Source organism: Chinchilla lanigera, unplaced genomic scaffold, assembly GCF_000276665.1.
Source record: "Chinchilla lanigera isolate Chin_1 unplaced genomic scaffold, ChiLan1.0 scaffold00048, whole genome shotgun sequence".
In the NCBI taxonomy this organism is placed as follows: Eukaryota; Metazoa; Chordata; class Mammalia; order Rodentia; family Chinchillidae; genus Chinchilla; species Chinchilla lanigera.
The window spans coordinates 15475010-15502830 of record NW_004955449.1 but is presented as its reverse complement, the minus strand read 5'-3'; the positions used below and the strand labels follow the sequence as shown (position 1 = coordinate 15502830).

The window sequence follows — 27821 nt, the reverse complement described above, 5'->3', positions numbered from 1 at the left end:
GTAGTTCAGGGTACAGGCAAAACCCAGACACAAACTGCAGGGTCAACAGTTTGTGACCCACCTGATTCTGTGTCTCCAGTCAGTTCAGGACACATACAGGAACCAGATGCAGGCCGGATGGGCAAAAATCACAGACTGCATGCCTGCAATCCCCTGGGGGATCCAGTCGAAAGTAAAACACAGAGTCAAACCACTGGACCAGCAGCTCTTAGAGCACTTGCTCACTCAGTGCAGGGCATGTGCAGGGAGGGGCTACACGCACCCCCGCCAGCCAGAGAAGTCCCTGGGGCTTCTGAATGAGGACCTCCTCTCTGCCGCGGGTGACTGGAGGGCAGAGACTCAGTCTGTAATGGCAGTGGGGTCCTGGGTTGCCTGCTCTGCCCTCAGGAAGTAGATGGGAAATACCTCACTCTCTCCATGAGTTTCAGGTGGGAACCATGGTGGTGTGAGTAAAGCACAGATTAGAACCACGGAACCAGCAGCTCTTGGAGCACTCGCTCACTTGGTGCATGGCTCACTCAGGGAGGGGCTATACATGCCCCCCCAATCAGAGAAGTCCCTGGGGCTTCTGAGTGATGACCTCTTGTCTGCCGCAGGTGCCTGGAGGACAGAGACTCAGTCTGTAATGGCGGTGGGGTCCTGGATCGCTCACTCTGCCCTCAGGAAGTAGATGGGAAATACCTGGCTCTCTCTGCAAGTTTCAGCTGGGAACCGTGGTGGTGTGAGTCTGGAGTAAACTTTTTAAACATTCACCATATTTTTCAATCTTTCCTTGTATAATGGTCTCTGATTCAGGGCATAGACTGTGCCCTGTGAGACAGAATGCCAGCCTTTCTGGTATTCTGAGAAATGTTTCTGGAAACTGTTGTTTCCCAGTTGACACCAGAATTGAGCCTACAGTAAGCCATTACAGCTCTGAAAAGCCCTGGCATTGCTGAGAGACAAGGTATGTGGTAAGACCCAGCCCTGGGAAAGCACTCATTTAAAAAGATCCCTTGAAGATGCTCCCTGGCATCCCCTCTGCTTCCACTGACCACTACACATAGATGGTATCAATCTCAGCATGAAGAACACAACTTACATGCCACTAAAACTTTGAAACCTGGCTAATACTATGTACCAGCAGAAACCTGGGGAATATGTGCAGGGGTACAGTCTAAAGACATTGGGCCAAAGCAGATACAACATTAGATTTGGTTGAACTTCATGTGGGTGTGCTTACTAGAAGGTCTGGATTTTTTTATTCTTCTCAGTACTAGGGCTTGAACCCAGGGACATTCTACCATTGAGCTATATTCCTACCTTGCTTGCTTTCCAATTTTTACTATGAGACAGGATCTCTTGAAGTTGTCCAGGTTGGCCTCATTTTCCAGAGTGGTTTGGATTCTAGGAGTCCACCACCATTCCTCGTGAGATTCTGGATTTAATGTATAAATTCTGTGCTACAACTTCACTAAAATGTGGATTCAAGGATGGCCTACCTTTGCTGAGGATGATATGCTAGGCATTCCTGGTATGATATGAAAAAGGAACCCACAGCTTAGGGGAAAAAAAAAAAAAAACCTTTGGGCTGACTTGAACATGTGCAGCCCAAAGCCCAATACTACTCCAGTAGGAGGCCCCAAAGGTGTTCCTTTCCCTGAGACACTGAGAGGGGCACTGTGAAGGGCACACTCATGCCCTCAAATGCATGGGGACTGCTTACATTTAGATGCCTGCTGTAATGATGTGTTACTACTTATGACCTCAGTTGTGGTCTTTTCTCTCCCACATTCCAAGCAAACAGTTCTGTGGAAGACACGAGCTGGGTGGCCTCTAATTCAATTCAATTCTCATGATATCTACCTAGAGATAGTGTCAGATCACATAAGTTGAGGGCTCAGTCCCATAAGACTGCTCCCCACTTTCAGTACAGTTGTTTTTCTCGTGTTTCTGATTGATTATAATTAAGGTTCCCATGATCTCCTCCTCCTGTTCAATTAAATTGCTAGAGTAACTCATAAAACTCAAGGGAACATGTTTATCAGTTTACTATGAAACATGTTACAGAGCACATGGTTGAAGAAATGGGCAGACTGTGGTGGATAGAGCACAAAGCTATCTTCCCTCTCTGGATGCCTCACCCTCCAGGAACCCTCACGGTTTAGCTGTCCAGCAGTTCTCTGAACTCTGGCCATTTGGACTTCTTTTTCTTTGAAGTTGGAATTCAACCTGGGACCTTCTTACTGAGCTATGTTCCTTGCCCTTTTTTATTTTTTATTCTGATACAAGTTCTTATTAAGTCCCTATGTTGTCCCCAAGGCTGCACTCAAATTTCCAATTCTCCTGCCCTGGTCTCCCTTTTGGACTCTTATGGAGACTTTGTTACATGAGCGTGATTGACTACATTACCAATTGTTCGTAATCCACTTAACCTTCAGTGCCTCTCCCCTCTTCAGAAGTTGGGGTTTAAGTGAAAGTTCCAATTTTCTTGTTCTTTCCTGTGACCAGTACCCAACTGGAGCTACCTGGGGACTTCCGATTGTTAGTTAATCACCACCTACTACTTTGAAGATTCCAAGGATTTTATGAGTTGTATGCCAAAAGGCAGCAATGAACACCAAATAAATTTATATTTTATAATATCACAATGGTCTTTTCCCAACCTTGGGTAGTTTCTGTACATGCATATGCTGATTACTGCTCAGCTGAAGAATTGGTATAAGCAAGCTTCAATTTGCAGGATTTTAAAAATCACAAGTGACAGAAACTCAACTCAAATTAGATTACTTTTTCTTAAGGGAGTATTTGTTGGCTCATAGGGTAAAAAAAACCTAGGGACAAAACTGATTTGGGAGACAGTGAATACAGGAGTGAATGAGGTCATCTCTCTTGTGCTCTCACTTTCTCTTATTTTGTCTTTTGTCTTTCGTTCTCCTTGGTTGGTTGGTACTGTATGGTTTCTTGGTAGACATGGCTTCTACCAGAGGGAAAGGTGGCCTCAGGCATTGGCGTCTTATATCACCATCCCGGTAGGTCTGCTACTACATGCGTATATTAAATCCCAAGAAAGACTTACTGGTCAGTTTGGGTGACATCTCTAGACTAAACATCATGATGGGAAAGTTCTGACTTTCCAGGGCCAGAGTGAGTGCTACTTAAAACACTTCAAGTGAGTTCCCTGCAGGCCAGAACAGTTTTATCATTCCTGGGAGGTGCTGAGGGAGGAATGTTGAGTGACAGAACAGGAGTAAGCATGATACCCAGCTTCCTCATTTGTAGAGTGGGTAAAGTGATCTAAACTGTGAAAATGGCTTGTAGGTACCTGTCTATACTACAGGAACAGTACATGTTAGGATCTGACAGCATCTGAACTTGGTATCTCCAGATGTCAGTAAACTTATTCACTTCTTTGTATAACTCATTATCACTAGAGGTTTCTCCTTTGCCCTTCTGTGCCACAAGTTGCTAGAATTCCTGCCTCTGGGCCTTGGTTTCTAGGTAACCTGGGTCCTGATCATTTACCATTGCAATTTCTTAAGTATACCCATGTCTTCCTTGCCTAAGCAAACATATAAGCATCAAATTAGCAGCAGGAAATAGATGGTCCACTTGAATTGAGTTATTTGGGAGAGTTTCATAAAAGGATTATTTGTAGAGGTGTTGGCAGGATGTAGGGAATATGGGACAGCATATACCCGAGGCTGGTGGAAGAGAATAATTATTGCACAGTTTGACAGGACAAAGGACAAAATGGTGACTGGCTCTGGAAAGAGAGGGCCACCTGGTAGGAGCCGAGATATTCAGTAATGACCTCACAGAGAGGGATCCAGTAAGTTAGTACCATGACCCGCTGGCCATGCCGTCCTGCCCTCTTCGTGATCTCCAGTGTTACAGTGGGAGGGGTACATGGTCCAGCAGTCAGCCTTTTACTTGGGCATAGGGTATGTGTGTGGAGAAAAGGGAGGAGAGTAGATTTGAAGAATGAGTGGGAAACACCTAGCACGCCATAGATCCAGGGTAGAGTTTACATGTTTTACCCAGAGTGAAATCTGTTCCCGAGTTTTCCTCTCACAATCGGTATCAGATAAAGATTCCCCTGTGCTTGTGGCTGGGAACTCTGAGTTTCTATGATTTGGAACTTCTATAACCTGGAGAAAAATTGCTGTCACAGTCTTGTATTTAAGAAAGGAAGCCACAACTGGGTGTTGTGGCTCACCTCTGTAATCCCAGCACTCTGAATCAAAAGCTTGTGCCCAGCCTGGACAATTCAGGGACTTAGTAAGACCCTGTCTCAAAATTTAAAAAAATAAAACTCTGGGGATGTGTGAAGGCCCTTGGTTCAATCCAGTACCTGAAAAGAAGGAAGGAAGGAAGAAAGGACTGAAGGAAGGAAGGAAGGAAGGAAGGAAGGAAGGAAGGAAAGAAGGAAGAAAAGAAGGAAGTTAAAAAAGAAGAAAAGCAGGAAGGGAGGAAGGCAAGCTAGCTAGCCTTGGTGACATTCATCTGTAATTATAGCACTTGGGAGGCTGAGGCAGGAAGATATGAGCTCAAGGCCAGCCTGGGTTACAAAGGAAGTTCAAGCTGGCCTGGACTACACAGTGAGACCCTATGTCTCAAAAAACAGCCACCTCTCCCCAGCAAAATATAGAAAAGAAAAAGCAAAACGTTGGTTGTGAGTACTTGCGAATATGCATTATACCCTTTTAACAGGAAGTTTTGTTCTTTCCTTGTGTCTGTTGAGTGACCCCAAATCAGGTCACTTCCTGAAGGGGTCAAGGGGTCAAGGTGCACTGCTGGTGGGCTGGAGTCACTGCCAAGCAAGCGGAGCTGCTGCCTTCTGTGGTTAGAGAAGCGGGCAACTGGGGCCGGCTTTAAAGTTTCTCCTTCCGACAAGTTCCACAGACACAAGCTTCACCTCATTTTTCACACTGCTTAGGAAGAAAGCCAAGGATGTAGGGCAGGGGGAAAAACAGTAAGGAAAGAGGAAGATGAGGAAGGGCAAAAAGGTGGCTGGAAATACACAGGCAGATACAAGTGCAGACAAGGGCAGCGTCGGCATGATTACTGAATGAAGATGAGAAGTGCTAGAGATAAACTTGCAACTTGGGAACCGCCGGCTCCTGCCAGGGGAGAGAAAGAGCAGTCTCAACCCAGCTCTGTCCCTGGCAAATGAGCCAGGGCCAAGCAGCTGCCAATTAACGCAGCTAGAGGGAAAGGCAGGCGTGGCCGGGGGTCTGCTGTTTATTCTGAATCCTGCATTTTGCTCAGAGAAACACCTTGCAAGCCGCCAAGCAGAGGTGAGTGCGAAAAAAAGGAACCAGGCCGTCCGGCAGGCCTGCCCCGAGCAGGGGACTCACTGAGGCCCTGAGACTGGCAGGTGATTTTGGACTGGTACCTCAGGCCGTGATCCCAGTGGAAGTTTGAGTGTTTGGGATATATTACCTAATCTCTCAAGAGGAAAATCACACCCCACCTGCTCCCTGGCTTTAGTGTGTGTTTATCTCACGGCCCTTTCTCTCCGAGATCAGCGCTCTGTCACTGTGCTGCTATTGTAAGGACGGGAAAAAATAGAACCGTTTTAATGTGGTGCTGTTTGCTTCTCCCGACAGTTAGGAGCAGCCCATTATTAGCCTGCAACACTGTTGTGACACCAGTGGTGACTTTGCTGCTTGGGATTCAGCTCAGGAAACAGCTTCCTTCCCGGTGCATTCTTTTCCTTTTTTATTTCTTGTGTTTAATTCTCAGGCAAATGAGTGGCTAAATGGTCCTCCATGATTGGGGTTTCTTAGTGCTTCTAAGAGCAGGGCACCGGAGAGACCGACATATTGAGTTTGACACAGCCTCAGAACGCTGGAAGCCCAAGGGGCACTTTCCCATGTTGGTCCCTGATTGGCCAGGGAGCTGTCCTTGCCCAGTGTGGGCAGGGGTGGAACCTCACACCCCACAAGCACCCCAAGGTCTGGGCAGTCCTGGCCCGGGGCAGGGAGCTCTCAGTACTCGCGTGGGTCACTGGAGGCTGCTGGGGAGACAAGAGTCTGATGTGGAGGGTCAGAGACCCGTGAGAGGAGAGAGAAATCCTTGTGGAACAAAGATAGTAGAGGCAACAGGAGACGGGGTAGACACAGGGCTGACTCAATGAATAAGAATATGGAGGGCACCTGGGGCCAGGCTTCTCATTATTGGTGAGGAAAATCATGTATATAAAAAGAGAAAACTACAACTCAGTGGGATAGGAAGGGGACTGTACTTGTTGATGCAGTATCACAGATTTCAGTATATGGAGATACAGAAGTAAACATAGATGTAAAATATGCACGTGTGTGCACTCTGCATGTTGCAAGATTTCTCTAACTTTAAAAATAAAAAAAATTAATTTGAGGTAATAGTACTATTTAAATGAGGGTAAAATGCTAACAACATCATTTTGTTAAAAGAATTAAATGAGATAATGTATGTGGCAAGTGTAATATAGTACCTGGCACATAGTGAGCTCTCAGTAACAGTTATTATTATTCCCAGGCATACCATAACATATTCTGCACCTTATTGGTGTTATTGTTTTACTAAAATATACATCTTGGAAATATTTTCACAACAGTACATATTTTGCTTTTTAAAATTAACAAATGTAGCTTGTATTCTCTACCATATTACTTTTATAATTAGAAAAAGACTCAATAATCGTAGGGGGATGATCTGCGTTAGTATGTCAGCTGCTGATGATTCATAATTGAATTAATTCTTGTTGCTAATGGAAACCTCTGGTTGAATAAGGCATGGTTGTATTTTAATAGCAGCACTTTGGTGGAGAGAAAGAAAATATATCCAGCACCAAATCTCTATGTGCAAATACAAAGATATTTGCATTAATTTCACCTACATTTGTAAAGCTCTGAGTCCAAACTTCATTTCTGCCATCCATGAAAAGTCCCTACTTCAGGTCTGCTGGGGCCAGACAGCATTCAGTGTTCTAGGGAGGCAGCCGTGAGCAAAACTCCCTCCACCGCGGAGTTCTCACGTTCTAGCACTGGGGGACAGAGAATACACACACACCCAGTGTTACACACAGCATTGATTAATGATAAACATTATATCTGACACTTTTCTTCTTGAAGAAAAATAATGGGGTAGTTTTTAAGACTGTGCCTTATTTACTTATAGTAACCTCTTGAACCTCAGTATCCATATATCAAACACAGAGATGATAATAATTATCTTATGAAGTGGTTCTAATCAAATACGTAAAATGACTGGCATAAAGCCAGCCCCTTAACAGGTACTTGATAAACAGAAGCTATTATTGTATACAAATTGCACAAGTTTTTGTCCTTTGTTTGAGACTAAGATGGCTTGATTTATAGTGAGGCTGAACCCTTCCCTGGATTAGGCATGTTACCAGCATGTCCCTAGGCCTTGCCATCTTGTGCCGACACTGTTAGTCACATTTCTCCTTTATTGTCCTATCACAACTTCCCACCAGTAGGAACAGGAAGTGCATTCTCCTAGAAGGAATGCCCCCAAACTGTCACAGTTGCTTGTCACCTACAGGGTAGCTCATCCTTGGAATGGTCATCTCGCACTGTTTTATAACTGAACTTCCCAGGAAGCTCTTCCCAGAGGGCAGGCTCTCACCCAGCTCCTCAAAGCGCACAAAACCTGGACCTGGTCTTGCAGACTGTGCTCAATAGGTCTTATCCTGAGAACTCTGGAAGGTTCTACATAAGGGAATCCTTGGCTTCACTTGTTTTTGAAAAGGAACCTTCAGGTTTCTGTCTAAAGAAGATGGCAGAAGGTCAAAAGAAAAAGTCAGGGGATGGAGAGGATGCACCTGGCACCCAGGTTGAAAAAGCAGAAGCTGGACCAGGGTGGTGGAGAGGGAGGAGACGAGCGCTGGGGCTGGAGCTCCAGTCCCTTTGGGGACACAACTGGTGGAGCTGTTGGTGGATTCAGTGAAGGAGTGAGAAGCAGTAGAGAAGCTTCCAATTTGAATATTTGGGTGGATTTATATGCTGTGCCTTTACCACAAGCAGGGAAAATCATGACGTTTAATAAAAACATTCCGTAGCTACTAAATGCTATGGAATCAAGTTCAGTCTTGACACTTTAGGTGCTGTGGAATCATAGCATAGTTGAGTGTTCTGCTGAGGTTTAGAGGTGGCCCTAACTAGACTTCAGGGTCCCATTGTAACAGAAAATGCACTCCCCCAGGATACTTTAGTTTCTTAGTTGCTGAGGTAGTATTTCCTGTTGCACTCTGGTTGCTTCTGTCTCTTAGAAATGACTGGTCACTATGATGCATATTGTAAGACCCAGTTCCCAATTGACAAGCTATTCTGTCTCTGTACTTCCTGCTTGCTTATCTCATAGAAACCCTAGACCACCAGAGATCAGGGCCTGACATTTTGGGAATGATCCTGATCAGCACCCGTAGGCATAAATAAATCTACCTTCACATCCTGTGCGTCGTTTAGTGTTTCTGCTTGCCGTGGCACCATCACTGCCCCCAAACCACCTCTCTGGAACCACCTCTCACTCTACCTGCAGGGCTTCTAGGCCTGCAAGCCTCAGGCCCTTTGGTGACCCACAAGTCCTCTCCTCCCAAATTCCAAGGCATGCTTGCTGTCCACCTCACTCTTCCTCTTCCTTGCTTCTCTTGGCTTGTGCTTCCTGCTACCCTCACTGAGGATGACGAAAGCCATCTCCCATGGGAACGGCCTCCATTACACTGCCTGGCAAAAACAGCTACTAAAGCACCCCGACGTGTTCTTCCTGAAGTCTGGGCTTTTCCACTGTAAAGCGTGGTAAGTAGGGCAGAGTGCAACTGTTGTTACAAAAAAACAGTTCATGGTTCCTCCCCAAAACTTCCTTGACTTTTTCAAGAGCACAGTGTGGTTAAAAAGTCAGAGACTCTCATTATGAAGCAGACCACATAATACATCGCAGAAGAGCATTTCTACTCAGCTGTGCAGGTACGTTAGCCTCTTCACAGTAAAAAAAGAGATAGTTGCATTTTCACAACTAAAAGGGCCATTCACAGGAATTAAAAACTAAGAACAACTTCCAAGAATTAGTCATCTGCCGAACAAGCCCCACCAGACATCCTGAAGAGGCCTTCCCTCCATGGACTCTGCTCCTCAGCACTTCCACTCCCCATCCGCCCTTGTGGGACAGCTGGGTCTTCCTCTGCAGGCTCGCGTTCCAGTGAGGTGCCCACAGCTGACAACAGGAGGTCCCCAGACAGGGACAGAGGCAGGGTGAAGACAGAGGCAGGGTGAAGACGGATGGGTGTTTCTAGGGGCCAGATTGGGGTGTAGGGGATTTTAGTGTCCACAAAGCCATCTCTCAACCCAAAGCGCAGCGGCGTATCCCTCTCCTTTGTGGCTTCCTTTCCCTACCGCCTTGGACGTCTGAGGAGCTGTCCTTTCCCTTGGAAGCTGGAGCTTAGCTCCCCCTTGTCAGCCTCTCTGGCAGCAGTGGTGAGGGTGCCAACAATGCGTAGCATTTGGTGAGGCCTCTGGGTGAGCTAGCGGGGAAGGTACTGAGTGCTTTATGTGCACTGCCTCACATGCAAGGTGGTAATATCACCGTCCTCCTTTCACTGAGAAACGCCACAGGTAGGAGAGATTCAGTCCTTTGCTTGAGGTGAATATTTGGTAACTTCTTTCTGCTCTGCCTTCACTTTTCTTGTTCCCTTTGCTTGCTTCTCCTGGCTTGTTCTGCCTGTTACCAGCGTCTTCATTCAGCTGACCGTTCTACCACAGACTGATCTTGCCCAGGTCTCAGGTGCCCTGAGGGTTCCCTAACAACCGCCTGATCTTAAGGTCTTTGGCTGTCATTGAAGGTGCTCTCTGCTGCCCCCACCTGGCAAACCTTAACGCTGACAGTTCCTTTGTCAAAAAGCCTTAGCACGCGGAAGAGTTGGTGTTTTCCACATACTTGTTTTCATAAATCACACGCTTATGTGTTATCACTTAAATTAAAGTAAGAGTGTTCAACTTTCAAGTTCAGGATCTAAGGATACACTTAAGCCTTCAAAAATGGGTGAAGAGAATGCAAATTAAACTCATAATTGGATTCATATGTCCTCAAGAGACGTTAAGGAGAAGTAAAGATGTTTCAAATTTAAAATCTTTTGGGGCTTTTCTTATAGATGAGGGATGTTGATATTTTGAAATATCTTGTGTCTCCTTAGTGTATTCCTTCCTTGAAAATATGTTTGTTCACGAAGCTTTGCTAGAGTGTTTCAAGAGAGCCAGTCTAAGGAGCAAATTTACTGTTTTGAGACGATCATTACTTCTTTAGATTACTAGAAATAAGACAGTGGGAGTGGTGGCACACTCTTGTAATCCCAGCACTCTGGGAGGCTGAGGCAAGATGATTACAAGTGTGAGCCCAGCCTTGGGCTTAGTGAGTTAGCAAGAACCTTTCTCAAAAATAAAAAATCAGAAAAAGTTGAGGATGTAGCTTAGTGCAAAGGCCTTAAGTTCAATACCGAGTACCAGGAAAAAAGCCAATGTGAGAACAATAATTATCTTGCAGAAGGCTGAATCATTTATTTGATTTTCTTGCATGCCAGGCATACAGTAGGTGTTCAGAATATGTTTATATAAATACCTTTCACAAGTTACAGGCTTGGGTGGAGAGGAATGTTATTTGACTTGGGCTAACCCTGGCACTTTTCTTAAGTACACATTTGAAGGCTTTACTCAATAAAATATTGTACCAGTACAATGAAACGGGTATCCTGTTCCTCCAAGGCTAATGCCTTTCTAAAGAATTTGGCTTTTTTTACCATACGATTAGCACTGTTATTTCCAGGCCAATCAATAGGCACAACTCCAGTATTAAGAGCAATTTGGATCATTATTCTCCTTTCATTACATATTCATTATTTTCTGCTTGAATAAGACCTGTAATCAGTGTTATTTACCAAGCTTTATGGTGAAACTTTAAACCACTGATTGTTCCTATCTTTGCAGGTATTAAATGCCATTTCAAATATCTTTTCAATATTTCTGTAGTTGTTAATGAAATCCATTTTTCCAGATTTTTCAGTCCACTGAGGAATATTGAACCCCCAAGAGTTTTTAAAAAGTATTTGTTGTTTCATTGGAGGCAGCTGTTCCTTAGAAAGTTACCTAAATGTATAAAACTGTTTTTTCCCTCTTCTTCAATAGCTTTTTATCACAGTTCAAGAGTTAGCCTTAACATATATACAAAACACATAAGAGGGTCCCCTGAAATTCTTTGATATTGGAAATATTAAATATTGTAACTCCACCATATGCAAAAAATTATAACACAATGCCCTTTTATGCTGGATTTAATGCTAAAACTTACATTCTTTTGGCTCTCTGGACAGATTTCCTTAAGAAAAGCAGGTTTACTATAGTTGATTCTAAAGTATGTACACTCTGTATTACTTGAATGCAACATTTTTTTCTGCCTTGTCCTTGAATTCTTTCCAAATATCATTAAGTGCTAGATGCATACAGTAATAGCAGATCTGCTTCAATGTCACCATTAATGCAGTTTATAACCTCTAACATTTTGTACAAGGAATTTCAGAAAGAAACCCTTATACAGATATCCAATGTCCAGAATAACCAGAGCCAAATATAATCATTTTACAGTTGAAGGCTAGCCAAGATGCACATTTTCTGAGTGTGGTTTTACTGGGAGTCTGCGTGCAGATGAAATATGGCTTTTAAGAACATAATCTTCATGGAAAAGGCCTTTCTTGTCATGGCGCTGGGCTGACTTTCAAGCCAAGGTCAGAGTACTTTCTGGGGTATATTTTTAGGTTTTGCATTTCTCAACAGGATGCCCCCATTTTTGAGTTAGTGCAACACAGACTGGCTGGTGCCCTTGAAGGAGCAGGAGCAGTCCTCTCTGTGGCTTCCCCAGCACCCGCATGCAGACTCTGTGCTCTGTGCGTCTCCTGGCCCACCGCCTTTGGCGGTCACCCGTTCCCAGAGAACAGTGTGGTCTCTGGAAAGGCAAAGGCGTACTTACAGCTCACCCTTCTCTTGCCTCTTTCCCGAATTTCTAACACAGTGGCCACTTATGTTATTGTTATTAATCATGCATGATCAAAATCTTCAAACGGCCACCCTGAAGTGAAAAATAGTCAGGTCAAAGTGTTTTAACTTAGCTCAAGCGGGGAGAAATCAGACAATGAGAGCATGTTCATTGGAAATACCAAATGTTACTTATTTCTTTCTAAAGCTGAATACAGTGGACATAGAGGTCTATAATAAGCAAACACATTTCAGTTGTATATTTTGGTCTTTCACTGAAAGAGATGTAAGAATGAACTAAAAAATTAAACTAGGGAGAAAGACAAGCCAGCAACCTTGATGTGGGCAGAATCTCTGAGGGAAAAACATGTAGCTATGTATTATTTTCCCAGAAAGAAACACTAGGCTCTTAAAATGCTCTCAATTTGTTACAAACAGGGCTTCGATTTTATGAAAAGTTCTGAAGCATGCATATGCTTAAAATATTTTCTTTCCTTTTTCTTTAGTGAGAAAAAATGTACATGTTCTGTCCTGAATGTTGGAACATGTTACAGCCTCTTTCCACCCACCGTAAACTTCTACTTCTCTTGCATAACAGCCCCATCTTGTGGTTATTTGTCAACGTTCCATGAAAGATATGTTGCATTTTCACAGTTATGGGCATGAGTAGAACCTTTCCCTATAGGTCATATGAAATTAAGCAGGAAAGAAGAACAGCCATGCACTAATTCGGTGTAAAAGGCCTCAGCCGGTGAAGGGAGTAGATGGTAGGTAGTCGATATATACTGGTTGCATTCATTTAAGTGAAGGGAGAATAGTGTTGCTAGGTAAGAGGGTATGCAACGAGATGGCGCCACCATCAGCTCCCTCACTGTCCTGCTGAAACGCTGGGCCTTGTACCTGTCTGTTTCACCAGGTCTGGGAGGCTTACCACTATCACAGAGCTTTGCAACATCTTGCTCATGTACTGGGGAGCGCTCTGTCTTTAGAAGCAAGAACTTTTAGAAGCAAGAACTTCTAAAGCACTCTGTCTTTAGAAGCAAGAACTTTGGAATTAGAGTCAGCAGAACAAAAAGGAAACAGCTTATGCAAACCAACAGCCAGCAAGTGGTCAACTCAGGGAGATGTACTAGCAGGACTTCACTGGATTTCTCCATCTAGTGTTTCTGAATATTCTTGCTCATCATCTAATTTTCTTCTCTGTTTTTTGCAGCTTCTGAGTTTGTGTCTGGACTTGTAGCTCTCTAACCACAGGGAAGGAGCCCTCCTCTCCCAGCAGACTTGGGAGAAACTAGGAGGGAAGTCTGCTTGGCTTGCACTGGGCTGCATGACCACTCTTTGATTAATTGCAATGGCCAAGGAAGTGAACTACACTGGTTGGCTAAGCTTGGGTAGGTTGTCCACCTCTGTAGAGAACAAATCACTGTGGATGAGGATGTAGACCAGGTGTAAAGAAATTTCTACAAGAACGCCTGTCTGCAGGGGAAAGAAGAAGCAATTTCTTAAAGAGGAGACAAGGCTAGAAACATCATGGCGGGAAGACAGTGAGCTGTGAGTGCCTGCAGGAAACTTATTGGCCCCCAGGCAACTCCATACCTATGCATTCTGTGCCCTGTATTTTGCCTCCCCTGAGCATGAATGAGGCAACACCTGGAGAAAGAATGTGCCCCTGGAGAGTGTCAGCACATCCAGGGAGAAACAATGGGCCAGGCTAGTCCTGCTAGTTGCAAGAAAAGCCCACAGCTGTTGGGCAAAAACAGCATGTGGTTTTACTCTGAAAGAGACTCTTTCTGTATGACTACCTACTAGCTACTCCCCTCACCCAGCTGAGGCCTTTCACACTGAATTAATGCATGGCTGTTCTTCTCTCCTGCTTAATTTCATATGGCCTATAGGGAAAGGTTCTACTCATGCCCACAACTGTGAAAGAAAGTGCTTTAGCCTTCTGCAGGCTAAAGCTGGAGAGGAAATGCAATGTGTTGCCTACTGTGTTTGAGAGGGTTTAATCAGCAGCCATTTTGGGCAAGCATTAATTGCTTAAGACTGAGCTACAGAACAACTACAAAGCAATTTCACTTCAGGGTATTCAGTGTCACCCTATCACAGTGAGGAGAAACCACTACAAAAGATGGTCACAGAGAAGATGTGGGCTAGACATAGATGCCCTCAGAAGTTTAAGCTCAGACCAGGAAGGTCATGGGGCCTATTTTTTGTGGTGAGAAGCCGGGTTTGGTATATGTGGCTTTTAAAGGTGGCTGGGTCTGAAAGTTCTGATATTAAGTCAGCAGTCTGCTTGAATCCCCACCCTGCTGCCTGCATCCAGCACAGAGGCCAGTGGTCTGATTGCTTTCCCCATTTGCCAGCATGAACAAGGACAAGCCTTGGTTTGCACTGTTTCCACAGCCTGGGGCGTATGGACAGAGAGACCTGTAGAGCAGCGGGTGAAGCTCATAAACCCACAGGCCATAAAGCTAAGTGGAGAAAATGGTGACTTGTTGGATTCCAAGACTGAAGACCCTCGAAAGAAACCACTCATTCAAAAATAGAGAGGTTTTTTTTCCCCACTTCTTATAACACTAATTTTTTCACTCTTTTTGGGGGGGCATTGGGGTTTTTCCCTCTAACTTTTTTATTTTGCTCTCTGTTTTTTCTTCCTTTTTTGTTCATTCTTTTCTATTACTTGTACCTAAATTTATTATTTTCCTTTTACTCCCAAATACAACCCTTTGTCTCACTTTTCTAACCTCCTCATTTTTCAAATATTTCTCCTTTCATTTACCCATTCCCTATCTCCTCTATCTTTACTAGCATAACTATTAATCTTTATTAATCTTTAGTTAACTCTGTGCCGTTACTATTGAATTCTCTTTTTCCTATTGGTGGAAGTATAATTATTTTATTTAATAGATATTTACAATGTGACAATATTTGATTTGTCTTTGTGTTTATACTATAATTATATATCTCTCTTCTATGGTTAAGGGTACATTACTGAATCTTTGGTATGTCAGTTTGTCTTTGGATATAATTATCATTGCTGATTTGGTTGCTATTGCCAGGGTGATATAGTTCTTGGTATTAACTGGTTTTCTCTGTATGCCAATATCTGGATGGCCTTTGTGTAACTGATAATACTGTGGCCCATTCTCAGAGAACTAGGTGGTGGGCCAATCGCACTGCATCCTCCCCTTCCAAATTAAAGGAGTTGGTTAGCTCTTGGGTCAGAGGCAAAAGCCGATAGTTGGCCATGCCCAGAATGCATCACTGAAAAGCACTAAGAAACTAAGAAGATTACCATACTAGCAATGAAGTCATTCCACTATAATCAACCCACAAAACTCAGCACACACACGGAAACAAATGAACCAAACCAAAACAATAGAAAGACAAGACAAAGCAACAAAATATGTCCAAAAGTTCCCAATCCTTGAAATCTGATCCACGGGACATGGAAAGGAGGAAATCAAAAGCCACACAGCTGAATTATTCCAAATGATAAGAGATGATATTAAAAAATAGACCAATAAGGTACTTGGCAAGCTCAAAGAAGATGTAACTAAACAGATAATGGACTTAATAAACAAAATGACTAACAAGTTTACAGAAAACATTAATAAAAGGCTAGCTGAGCTGAACAACATGATACAAAACATGAATGAGCAGGTTAGCAAAATATTAGAGTCCATGAAAAGGTTCCAAAGAGAAATCCAGGTGATTAAGAATTCTACTAAAAATATGGACAGCAGAAACAACCAATGTGAGGAAAACATTAGAACTAGGATATAGTGCTAATACTGTGACCAATACTCAGAGATATTTTAAAAACAATAAGAGAACATGAAAAATGGACCCAGCAACTGATTGATGACACAAAGAAAACTAATTTAAGATTAATTGGAATTGGTAAAGATCAGAAGACAGAACAAATGGCATAAAAACCTGTTCACAGAAATAAGCAGAAAACTTTCCAAACATGAGGAAAGAATTTAACATATAGATAAGTGAAGTATATGGAACTCCAAAGAACTACAATCAGAAAAGAGCATATCCATGGCCTACCAGTCAAAATCCCAGAAGCTCAATACAAGAACAGAATCTTAAAAGCTGTTAGAGAAAAGCAACAAAACACATATAAATGTACATCCATTAGAATTATAGCAGATTTTTCAGCATAAACCTTAAAGGCCAGGAGAGTTTGGAGTAAAGTATTTTAAGCCCTAAAAGAAAAGAACTTCAAACCCATACTGATAGATCTTGCAAAACTATCTTTTAAAATTAATGGAGAAATAAGATCTTTCCATGACAAACAGCATCTTAAGAAATTTATCACCACCAAACTAGCACTCCAAAAATTCTGAGGGTATCCTAGAGACAATGAAGCCAACAATGCCAAAAAATCTAGTGAAATGAATATACCAGATAGGGTGAGCTGTTAAGTAGAAGGGGTAAGGGGAAAGGGAATAAGCAACAGGAAAATAATGCAATGACAAGAATAAGTCAATACCTTATAAAAGTTGAGTAATAACTTGCAATGCAAGTGGTGTTAACTCTCCAATCAAAAGGCACAGATTGGTGGAATGAATCAAGAAACACCCCCCCAAAAAAGAAACAAAACCCAACCATATGGTATATATAAGAAACACATTTAATCCAAATGAAAATTCATAGACTAAAAATCAAAAGATAGAAAACAATATTTCATGAAATGGAAACTAGGAAACAAGCAGGAATTGCTATGCTATTGTCAGACAAAGTGGACTTTAGGTCAAAACTGATCAGAAGAGGCAGAGAAGGTCACTACATATTGGTTAAGAGAATAATTCAATAGGAAGAGATAACAATGACAAACATATATGCACCAAACAATGGCTCACTTGACTTTATAAAATAAACACTACTGGATGTAAAAGATCAAATAAGTGTCAACCCAATTTTAATGTTTGGTCTCAATACTCCACTGTCACAAACAGATCAACTATACATAAACAACAAAGAAATATCAGAATTCAAACAAACCTTCAGACAGTGAACTTAATCTATACCACAGAGTGTACACCTAACAACAACAGACGACAGATCTTTTTTTTTTTTCCCGGTACCAGGAATCGAACTCACAACCTCATGCTTGCCAGGCAGGTGTTGTGCCACTGAGCTAAACCCCCAGCCCCAAATACAGATCTTCTTAACAGCACATGGAACTCTCTGCAAAATTAGCCACATATTAGCCAATAGAGCATGCGTAAGTAAACCCAAAATAATTGAAATTATACCATGCATATTATCAGGGTTGTAGTGGAATAAAACTAGAAATCAATGGCAAAAGAAACCACATAAACTATGCAAATGCATGGAAATTAAACAATACATATTACAATAATCAATGGGTCACAGAAGAAATCAAGGAAGAAATAAGACAGTTTATAGAATTAAAAGATAATGCTAGTACAACATATTTGACCTTATGGGACACAATGAAAGCAGTTCTTGCTTGGGGATTTTTTGTCTTTTTGAGACAGGGTCTTTCTATGCAGTTCAGGATGGCCTTGAGCTCACTTTGTAGCCCAGGCTGGCCTTGAACTTGCAATGATACTCCTGCCTCAGCCTCCCTAGTGCTGGAATTACAGGCGTGGGCCACCACGCCCAGCTAATGAAAGCAGTTCTAAGAGCGAAGTTTATAACTGTGTGTGCTCACATCAGAATAACAGAGTGAATGCAAAGCAATAAGCTAATTAGTCACATCAAGATCCTAGAAAAACAAGAATAACCCAAATTGAAAACCAGAAGGAAGGAAATTATAGAGATCAGAGCAGAAATCAATGAGGTTTAGACAAAAACAAAACAAAAGAATAACAATAACTACCAATAAATTAAAGAGTTGGTTCTTTAAAAAAATAAGCAAAGCAGAAAAACCCCTAGCAAATCTTACTAAAAAAGGAAAGAAAAGACCCAAATCAAATCAATGCAAATAGAAAAAACAAAAGTGAAATCACTGTAGACACTCTTAAATCCTGAAGATTATCTGTAACTACTTGCAAATCTATATGCCAATACATTAGAAATTTGAGAAGAAATGGATAGCATAGATTCATAGATACATATGAACTACTAAAATTGAACTAAGAAGATATGAAAACTCTGAATCAAACAATACAAGCAATACAACTGAAGTAGTAATGAAAAAACCCGACCCACTAAGGAAAGCCCAGATCTTGATGGATTCACTGCTGAATTCTATAAGAACTTCAGGGAAGATTTACCACCAATATCCCTGAAATTCTTTAATGAAATTGAAAGGGAAAGAGTACTCCCAAAATCATTCCTGGGAGATAGCATTACCCTGATTTCAAAACCAAACAAGGACCCAACCAAAAATGAAAAGTATATGGAAATTTCTTTAATGAACATAGATGCAAAAATCCTCAACAGGATACTAGCAAATAGAATGCAAGAAATCTTGAAAAGACCACATATCATGACCAAGTAAGCTTTATCCTAGTAGTGCAGGCATGGTTTAACATATGCAAATCAATAAACATAATATATCACGTAAACAGAAGCAAGAATAAAAATTACATGATCACCTCAACAGATGCAGAAAAAGCCTTTGACAAAATCCACCATCCATTCATGATAAAAACTCTGAAGAAAATAGGTATAAAAGGACCTTATCACAATCTAAAAAAAGCCATTTATGACAAACCAATGGCCAGCATCATATTAAATGAGGAAAAAGTGAAAGCTTCCCCTCTAAAAGCAATGAACAAGACAAGGAGGTCCACTATCATCTTCCTGTTCAATATAGTATTCAAAACTTTAGCCAGAGCAATCAGGCAAAAGAAACAAAGGGCTATGTATGTACAGGAAAAAAAGTCAGATTATCATTATTTACATATGACATGATCCATTACATAGAAGACCCCAAAATTTTTGCCAAAGGATGCGTAGAATGAATAAACAAATTCAGAAGTGTAGCAGGATACAAAGTCAGCATACAAAAATCAATAGCATTCCTGTACACCACTAATGAGCTCATTGAGAAAGAAATTAGGAAAACAATACCACTCACAATAGCATCAAGGTAAATTAAATACTTAAGAATTAACCTAACCAATGAAGAAAAAGACCTCTAAAATAAAACTCTAATATCCTAAAAAAGCAGATCAAAGAGGACATCAGAAAATGGAAAGACTTCCCCTGTTCCTGGATAGGCAGAATCACTGCCAAAATGACCAAAATTTGCACATGTCCAAAACTGATATACAGATTTAACACAATCCCAACCAAAATACCAACAGCATTTCTCACAGAACTAGAGAAAACAATTCTAAAAATCACATAGAATAAGTACAGACCGAGAAAAGCAAAAGCAATCCTACGTGACAAGAAGAAAGCAGGAGGTATCATAACCCCATATTTGAAGTTATTTTACAAAGTGACAGTAATAAAAACAGCATGATATTTGCAAAAAAAAAAAAAATGTGGATCTATGAGACAGAATAGAGGATGCAAAACAACCCCAGCCACCTTCAGCTCTGATCTTTGACAAAGGGCTCCAAACCACATTGGAGGGCAGATAGCCACTTAACAAATAGTGCTGGAAAAAATGGCTATCCATGTATGGAAGATTGAATTTAGACCCATATATTTCACCATGTGCTAAAAATCAAAGTGGTTAAAAAATCTAAATGTTAAAACAGAAGTACTTAATCTTCTAGATGGTAAAATAAGTAAAATTCTTGAAGACATAGGTGGAGGCAAGGACTTTCTGAACAGAACCCCAACTGCACAGAAAATAACATCAAACATTAACAATTGGAAGCATAGCACATTACACAGCTTTTACACTTCAAAGGAAACAACCAAAAGAGTGAAGAGACAAGTTACAGAATGGGAAAAAATTTATCAACAGCGAACAGAGGACTAATATTTAGAATATATAAAGAACTCAAAATAATTAGGCCCCTCAAATGAAAGACCCAATCAAAAATTGAGAAATTAAAACAAATAGACACTTCTCAGAAGATGTATGAATGGCCAGTATATACATAAACAATGTTAAATATGCTTAGCCCTGGAGAAATGTAAATGAAAAGAACACTTGAGATTTCATCTTACTCCAGAAAGAATGGCTACCATCAAGACAACAAACAATAAATGCTGGTAAGGCTGTGTGTGTGTTTGGGTGGGGGGACATTTTATATTGTTGGTAGGAATGTAAACTAGTATAACCACTACGGAGGTCAGTATGGAGATTCCTCAGAAAATTAAAATTAGAAATTTCATTTGACCCACCTATTCCCCTTCTAGGTATCTACCTGAAAGAGTTAAAGATATCATATTACAGTGACACATGCATACCCATGTTTATAGGGATACAACTCATAATAGCTAAAACATGGAAGCAGCCTATATGTCTATTAATAGATAAATAGATAAAGAAAATGTGGTATTTATACACACTGGGGTACTCCACTGCCATAAAGAAGGATAAGCCTAAGGCATTTGTAGGCAAACGAATGCCCCTGGAGGCCATAATACTAAGTGAAATAAATCAGACACAAAAGATTAAAGATCACATGGTTTCTCTTATATGAAAAACCCAAAGTATAAAGAACAAAATAAAAGTTAGATAATAGGAAATAGGAAGATAGATTTTTTTTTTTTTTTTTTTGCAAAAAGGAAGGGGACCAAGAGATGGGGGGAAGGGAGAGAAAGTGGAGGGGAAGGGGCGAAGAAGAAAGTGAGATGTGTTACGTGCATGTACCAACTTCCTGGGGGGGGCGGTGTGTGAACATTATGCACTGCAAATATGTGCTGGTGAAAAAATATAAAAAAATAAAGAAGGAGGAGACAAGTATACCAACATGCCCAACTAAAACAGCCTCCCTCCTTTTCTCTCTTGTCTATGTCAAACCACCCAATAAATATTTGGTGTTTTTTTTTTTTTTATTTTAAAGGGAAAAAAAAAACAACAACAAAGACAAAAACAAAACAACACAAAAACAATAAAAAAAGTACAGAATTTCTAAACTAGGTGATAGGAATTTAACAATAGTTGTTACGTTACGTTACATATTGTTATCTTCAACAAAGTTGCTCAGATTACCAGATGTAAGAATGCAAGATTGATCAAACAATTGAAGAGAATAAAAATAATATTTGTTTGATAAATGAGAGATTTGCTACATGAACAAGACACCCCAGAGAGCTGTGAATGGCAGTGGGTGGTGATGGGGCGTGTTTATCTGAAGAACATCCACAAGGTCCCTTTACACCTTAAATACAGGGATTTCCCCCCTCCCTGGTGGTGGCCATGAATGTCCTCCCTTCTTCCTCAGAGCCTACACTAAGACCTCCAGCTTTTCTCTGCATGACTCAGTAAAGATCTTCTTTATCCTTCGGGCATTTTGTCCTGCTCGGCTCTGGCTTTACTATTGTGCCCACTTTCTGAATATTCCCGTGCTTTCCACGCAGATGCACCAATATATAGGTCTCTCCTTCTTCCTCCCGCTCCTGCGCTTCGTCCCCGCTCTTCCTTTTCATTCTCCTAAGAATTTTATTGCTAATCATCCCAGGAGGAAGAGAATAATTTTTTAAAAAATAGCAAACATGAGAAAGCTTCAAAGTTTCAATAATCTTAATGAATTTTTTTTTACTTTAAAGATATACACTCAAAAGAATTTCTTTTTCTCGCAAGACACTGCTTTGATTTTATTTAAATGTGGAAGCCACTTAGGGTGTTAAAATAATTTAAATTCAGTTTTTGCCTTTCTGTCTTTTTACTTTTGATTTTTTTTCCTTAAATGAGATTTCTGGAAATAGAATTATTAGATTAAAAATACAAATTTTCATTATAAATTTGTCTCTTTTTTCTCAGTATTAAAAGTTTTTGAAAACTGTTAAAATATACAGAAAAAAGTAAATATAACTTATAAGATCAGTACGCAAAAACACTGCTACTACTTTGTTCTACATTTTTCTTTTTACATATCTATATAAAAATAGTAATTACAAAAGATCTTTAATAATCTTCACTCACATAAGATAATAATAGTCTTAAAATAATCATATTCATTATAGTACTAATAATTTTAAGTTGTGGCATTCCAGGTGTTCTCTTATGTGGAGTAATATTTATATTTTGCTGAATATTTATATTTTTTTCCAATTTACCCCATTTTAATAATTATATATATATATATATCTGTATATGTATCTGTATATATCTTGGCACACACATCTGACATGGACATGAGATGCCTATTTTTATTGGTGTGTTACAGTCTTTAAATATTTAGGCGGCTGTTCTGTGGGCATATCCATTTTTGCACTTACTGGCCCCCGAAGGTGTTAGGGGTTGGTGTGGTGACTCAGTTACTATATTTAGTCCCAGGTATGGGTAGGCCTGAGGAGAAGATCTTGGTGAGATTGGAAGACAGAGTATCACTTGGGGTTTTCTCTTTCTCTCATTCAGGTAAAATGAAAAGGGAAACATTTCAGATTGTATAGCCAACAGTGTAATTGGGCAACTCCCTAGGAATAGATGTAGTATTTGGAGAGGAAGTGATAAGATACCAAGCTCTAGGTGGTTATGAGCACTCAGTAAAAGTTAGTTGTTTTTCCTGAGAAAGAGAAGGGCTGGGCATAGTTACAGATGTGGACCAGAACACCTTTCAGCAGTAGTAGAACCTGAAGGATGAGCAGCAAACGAGCTCATGCAGAAGAAGGAAAGGCTTACACAGACAGCTTGTGCAAAAGGACCACCCCAGGGGTTTTGTTTGATGGTGCTTATATAGAAAAGGTATAAGAGGAGCTTCCCAAGAAATTGTCTTCTATTAGCCACTGTCTGCTTGAAGAAGTTACCAGAGTGACCTCTTCTTCCTACAACTGCTGCAGAAGCCTCTTCCACAGGGTCTCTGTTAGGGAGGAGCTGAGCTGTTCAGGAAGAACTGCCCACCTACTGTTAAGTAATGTTCTGTCTCTAGCACAGTATTTTCATTTAGCAAAATGTGCTGTGCATTTGGCTGGGGTATTTACTACACATCTGCCTGACAAGCCTATACAGCAACTCCAAGGCCCAGCTCCAAACTGGCAAGTGATCTCCGATGACTCTGCTGTCATTAGGAGCCAGATAGAGTTGGGATGGGGTAGGTTAGCAGCTACTGCACTAGATGCACTGCTAGAGTCAATTAGGAAAGTCAGGCAGGGGAGCTCATCAGTACATGATTGCATCCTTAGAATGACCCATCTAGCACTACTCCCCAGAGTTACTCAAGTAATAGCAGGTCCACAGGATGGGCTTTGCTGCAGTATGAAGCTGGAAGGTAGTAAATTTTTGTTACGGGTTTTCTAGAATTCAAGCAAAAGCCGCAATTTCCTTAATAGTTTGCCAATAGCACTCCATCTTTTATTAAAAAGTAGAGTTAATCTGGACCTTGCCCCCATAATAGCGGACAAGAAATGTGTTTCTAACAACAAATACTCCTTTCGCTGCACAGCTACAGTTCATCAAGACTGGTTGGCAAATTGCTGCTGCGTAGCATGAAACTAGGGAATGAAACACAACACGTGCACCTTCTGTGGTCTGCTGTGGCTGAATACAGTTACCCTCTTGCATCTAAACACAAAACCAACCCCCAAGCAGAGATCACACCAACTTGCACCATACCCCCTCCACCACAAAACCCCCAACCACTAAGTTTCCTAGGGAATTTGGTTTCAGGTAATGCTTAGATCACAAGTTACTTTTGAAAATGATACTTGTGTTCCAAAACAATGTTTGGGTTCTATAGCGACAGATTTGCCTTAGTGTGCTTAGCCATGTTGATTTGTAGGACAAGAAAACTTTGTCCAGTAACAACATGGATGATAAAATTACCTGCATTCTTCTCCCATGAGGAATTTTCTGAATATGATTTAGTTCTTATCCTTTATGCTCATCAAGAACTAATAGATATTTTTGGGGAAATATTAAAGAAAACACAGAACATAAAATATATATGTATATTTTGTCTTTTTGAGACAGAATTTCACTGTGCCGTTCAGGCTGGGCTTGAACTCCTTATTTAGCCAGGGCTGGCCTCAAATTCACAGCAATCCTCCTGCCTCAGCCTCCTGAGTGCCGGGATTACAGGCATGTGCCAGCACAACCAGCCTAAAATTTATTATCTTAACAATTTTTGAAGTATAGAGCTTAGTAGTGTTAAGTCTGTTCACATTGTTGTGAAACAGATCTCCATAACTTTCTTAGGTTGCAAAACTAGAACTCTGCACCAGTGAAACAACACCTCCCTATCTGTCCTTCTCCACCCCTTGACAAGTACCATTCCACTTTCTGTTTCTATGAATGTAACTACTTTAGATACTTAAATAAGAGTAATCGTACAACATTTGTCTTTTTTTGCAACTGGCTTATTTTACTTAACATAATATTCTCAAGTTTCATCCATGTTGTAGTATGTTAAAGCCCAAATAATAGTCCATTGCACATATGTACTGCATTGTGTTTATTCATGCATCCATTGATGGGTTTATGGGATTGCTTCCATATCTTCTCTATTGTCAGTAGTGCTCTTATGAACATGGAAGCACAACTATCTCCTTAAGAACATGCTTCCAGTTCTTTTGAATATATACTCAGAAGAATTACTGAATCACATGGCAGCTCCACTTCTCACTTCTTAAGGAATGAACATACTGCTTTCCATAGCAGTTGTATCATTTTTCAATCCCACCCACAGTGCACAAGTGTTCCAATTTTTCCACATCATCACCAACAGATTTTCTGACACAGCTATTTTAGAAAACAATGAATATTTTTTTCTTGATTTCAATTGAGAAAAGATTTTCTAGCCAGTCTTTTCTATTAGGACCCTCTCTTACTGTGTTTAGTTTTCATTGGGTACTTTCCCAGGATCAAACTGTCTCTTAAGTGCTTCATCTTGTGTAGAAGTTTACAGGAGATTTATGTTAGCAAAAAAGTTCTTGTGAACTACACAGTGCTGTGTAGTTCTACAGTGTTGGTGCACCCTTGCCATTTTATTCTTAAAAACATTTTGAAACACAAATGTTATGGTTCTAAGTCTTGCATAGCCTAGCCTGTCCTGTCTTCCTATGCAATTTGAATTTGGGATTAGTTCAGGCAACTTTGATGATTGTTAGTCCTGGAGGAGATGGGGTATTTCTCAATAACTAAGTACTGAAATGGTGTCTTCTACCCTCACCCTGCAAGCTGAATCAGATGTTTGACATTTCAGGCACAGGTCCAATCCTGTTCAAATTTCTCCTCTGAGCAAAGAGACAGCCAAGGGAGAATGAGTAACTAGACTTTGTAACTGCTCATTACAGGGCCATCTATTATGCTTTTTAGTATGTAGAATGTTAATAAGCCAAGATATTATGGCAGAGGGTCTATAACTAATATACTGTAATAAATAAGAGTAATAGCATTGGTAGTAGTACATTTTATGGATATAATGTGCTGCTTGCAAAGTGTGACATTTTAAATAAACGTTATTCTAGTGGTATTTAAAAAAACACAAAGGCAGTAATGAAATATAGAGCACAACATTAGTTGATACAGCAGTTCCTGCCTCCCAAGATCCTGCTAAATAACCAGAGTTTAAATCTACATCTTGAAATATACAGCTCTTCTATGATTTTTAAGTGAGTTGTAAAACTTTTATGGGATATGCCCCAACTTTATTTTAAAAATATTCTCTACTTTTATGGCAAAGGTGACCCAGAAATACCTTGTGAATAATAGAACAACATTTTTAATCTATTAAATTCACCTCTTTGGATAATACATAGTCTTCCTGGTATCGGGGAACAGAGAGGGTTCTAGAATTGACTATTTATCTAAAATTTACTGATTTTTTCACTCCAGAAGTAACAAAATTTTACCCTAAATAGGTACACTTACATTTTCTTCCACCAAATTGAAAGAAAGATTTAGAAGCCAAAGCCAGCTATTATGTAGAGAAATGTACATCTTTGAACATCTGTGTGTAGAGACTGTGAAAAGTTCACACTTGCAATCCTTAGTTTCTGGACATGCGACTCCAAGCTGATTTAGGGCTATGGGATGAGTTCATCTCCATACATGGAGAACTAATTTGAAGTCCAAACCTACTTGAGGTACTCAAGTGCTTTTGTATTTATTGACAAATTTCATCACTGAATTGGAATTCTTTGACTACATCAAACTCTTGTACATTTCTCAGTACGACAAAGCCAATGCATTTCCTACCTTTCTTTGTTTCTTCTTTTTAAGCTTATACATGTTGAAAATAGTTGTAATACTTAAATATAGATCTTTAAAAGAAACATATGTGTGAATACACAGGTTGGCCTCCAGCTTAGTACAATATGTACAGCCTCATTTGGGAGTAATGATAACTAATAGTATTTAAAAACTGGGAAAACAAGAGATTCATTATTTCTCCTTGTCCCCACTGAAGTCACATAGAATTACTAGATTGGGTCATAGTCAGTGAAAAGCATTACATACCCTTGTATGTTTTTCCATATTAGGCATTATCCAAAGGACTCTAGTTTTAGTCCCAGAATATGAGTTCTGCTTTCTGTGACCTCATGACATAACTACTTATAACAGTGCAGTCTTGTAAGACTGCATGCAGTATCATACTATCCCCTGTTCCCGTATTCATGAAGGATAGTAAGCATGGCACTGGGCTTTTTCTCTCAGCAGAAATCCACTGGGTGAGCTCTAGAACCCTTCTATCTTCTTTGTCCTCCTCTCTTCTCCCTCATCTCCCAACGTTGGGTTCTTTTTAAGAGAAGAAACCGAGGGACTGGCAAGCAGCCGAGAGAGAGGAGTGGGCTGCAGGCTGGCGAGGCCACTGTGTGTCTGTGGGGCACAGCCTGGTTGGTCCCTGGTTAGAAAGCAGGTGGGGCAGGACAGACGCCTGTTTCAGGAAAGGTTAGGTGATGGGTATGAGTGGGCATTAGGTGACACTGTAGAAAGAGGAGAAAGATGTCATCTTCCCTTTGTCTCTAGACCCTTTTGTTCTGAGGAGTAGAAGAGACAAAAACCAGAGTAGGAAAGAGAAGATAAAGAACAGTCAAGTAGGGGAATGGAGGCGGAGGAGGAAGGGGTGGGTGAGAAGCAGAACCAAGCACTAGAGGAGGAGTTGGGAGCAGGCTGAGGTGTGGAGGCAGCAGCTCCATTGGGGAAGAGGTGGTAAGGAAAGGGCCTTCCTCTGACCACTTACCTCAGGCTTTGCCCCATGGCTCACACTTATTTTTTAAATCCTGCCATCATAATCTGAAAATGATCAAACACTGTATTACTTAAAAAAATTGAGAAACCCAAAACACAAAGAGCAAAATAAAAAGTAGATAATAGGAAGTTGGAAGATCTCTATGTAAGCAATAAAGATCTTGCACAATTAAATATTTTGATTTTCCAAGAAAAGCCAAGAACTCACATTTTAAAAGGAAGTTTTTAAAAGGAAGTTTCTTGCTTCTGCCACCACACAGTAGCCCAGCAGGAACCCAGGTGAACATTGTGGAGGAGAACAGCCATTCCCACTGCCTCTCCATCACTGTGACCCAGGTAAATGGCACCAGAAGGCCCAAAGAACGACCTCCCCCCTTGCTCCTGCCACAACTGAGATGAACTGTTTGGGAAGGCCCAGAGACCAGAGAAAATGCCAGCAACACCATAGGGTCTCAATCAGGGTGCCCAGGATGGACATACAAGACTAGTGGTGTGAAAATTTTGAAGCAACAATAACAATTTGAGTCAACAGGTGACTGAGGCCTCCACAGGACCTGCAGCCAACTCAGGAAGAA

General features: G+C 40.8%; 1 protein-coding gene across 2 annotated transcripts in view; it reads left to right on the top strand.

The window, feature by feature from the left end:
* LOC102012708 overlaps positions 1 to 27821 on the top strand; it is a 94471-nt gene that overhangs the window by 55019 nt on the left and 11631 nt on the right. For both annotated transcript variants that reach the window (XR_001235813.1, XR_262508.2), the window contains exons 3-4: positions 13216 to 13393; positions 14406 to 14552. The gene's annotated coding sequence lies outside the window, so the exon portion shown is untranslated. The remainder of the gene's footprint in view (positions 1 to 13215; positions 13394 to 14405; positions 14553 to 27821) is intronic.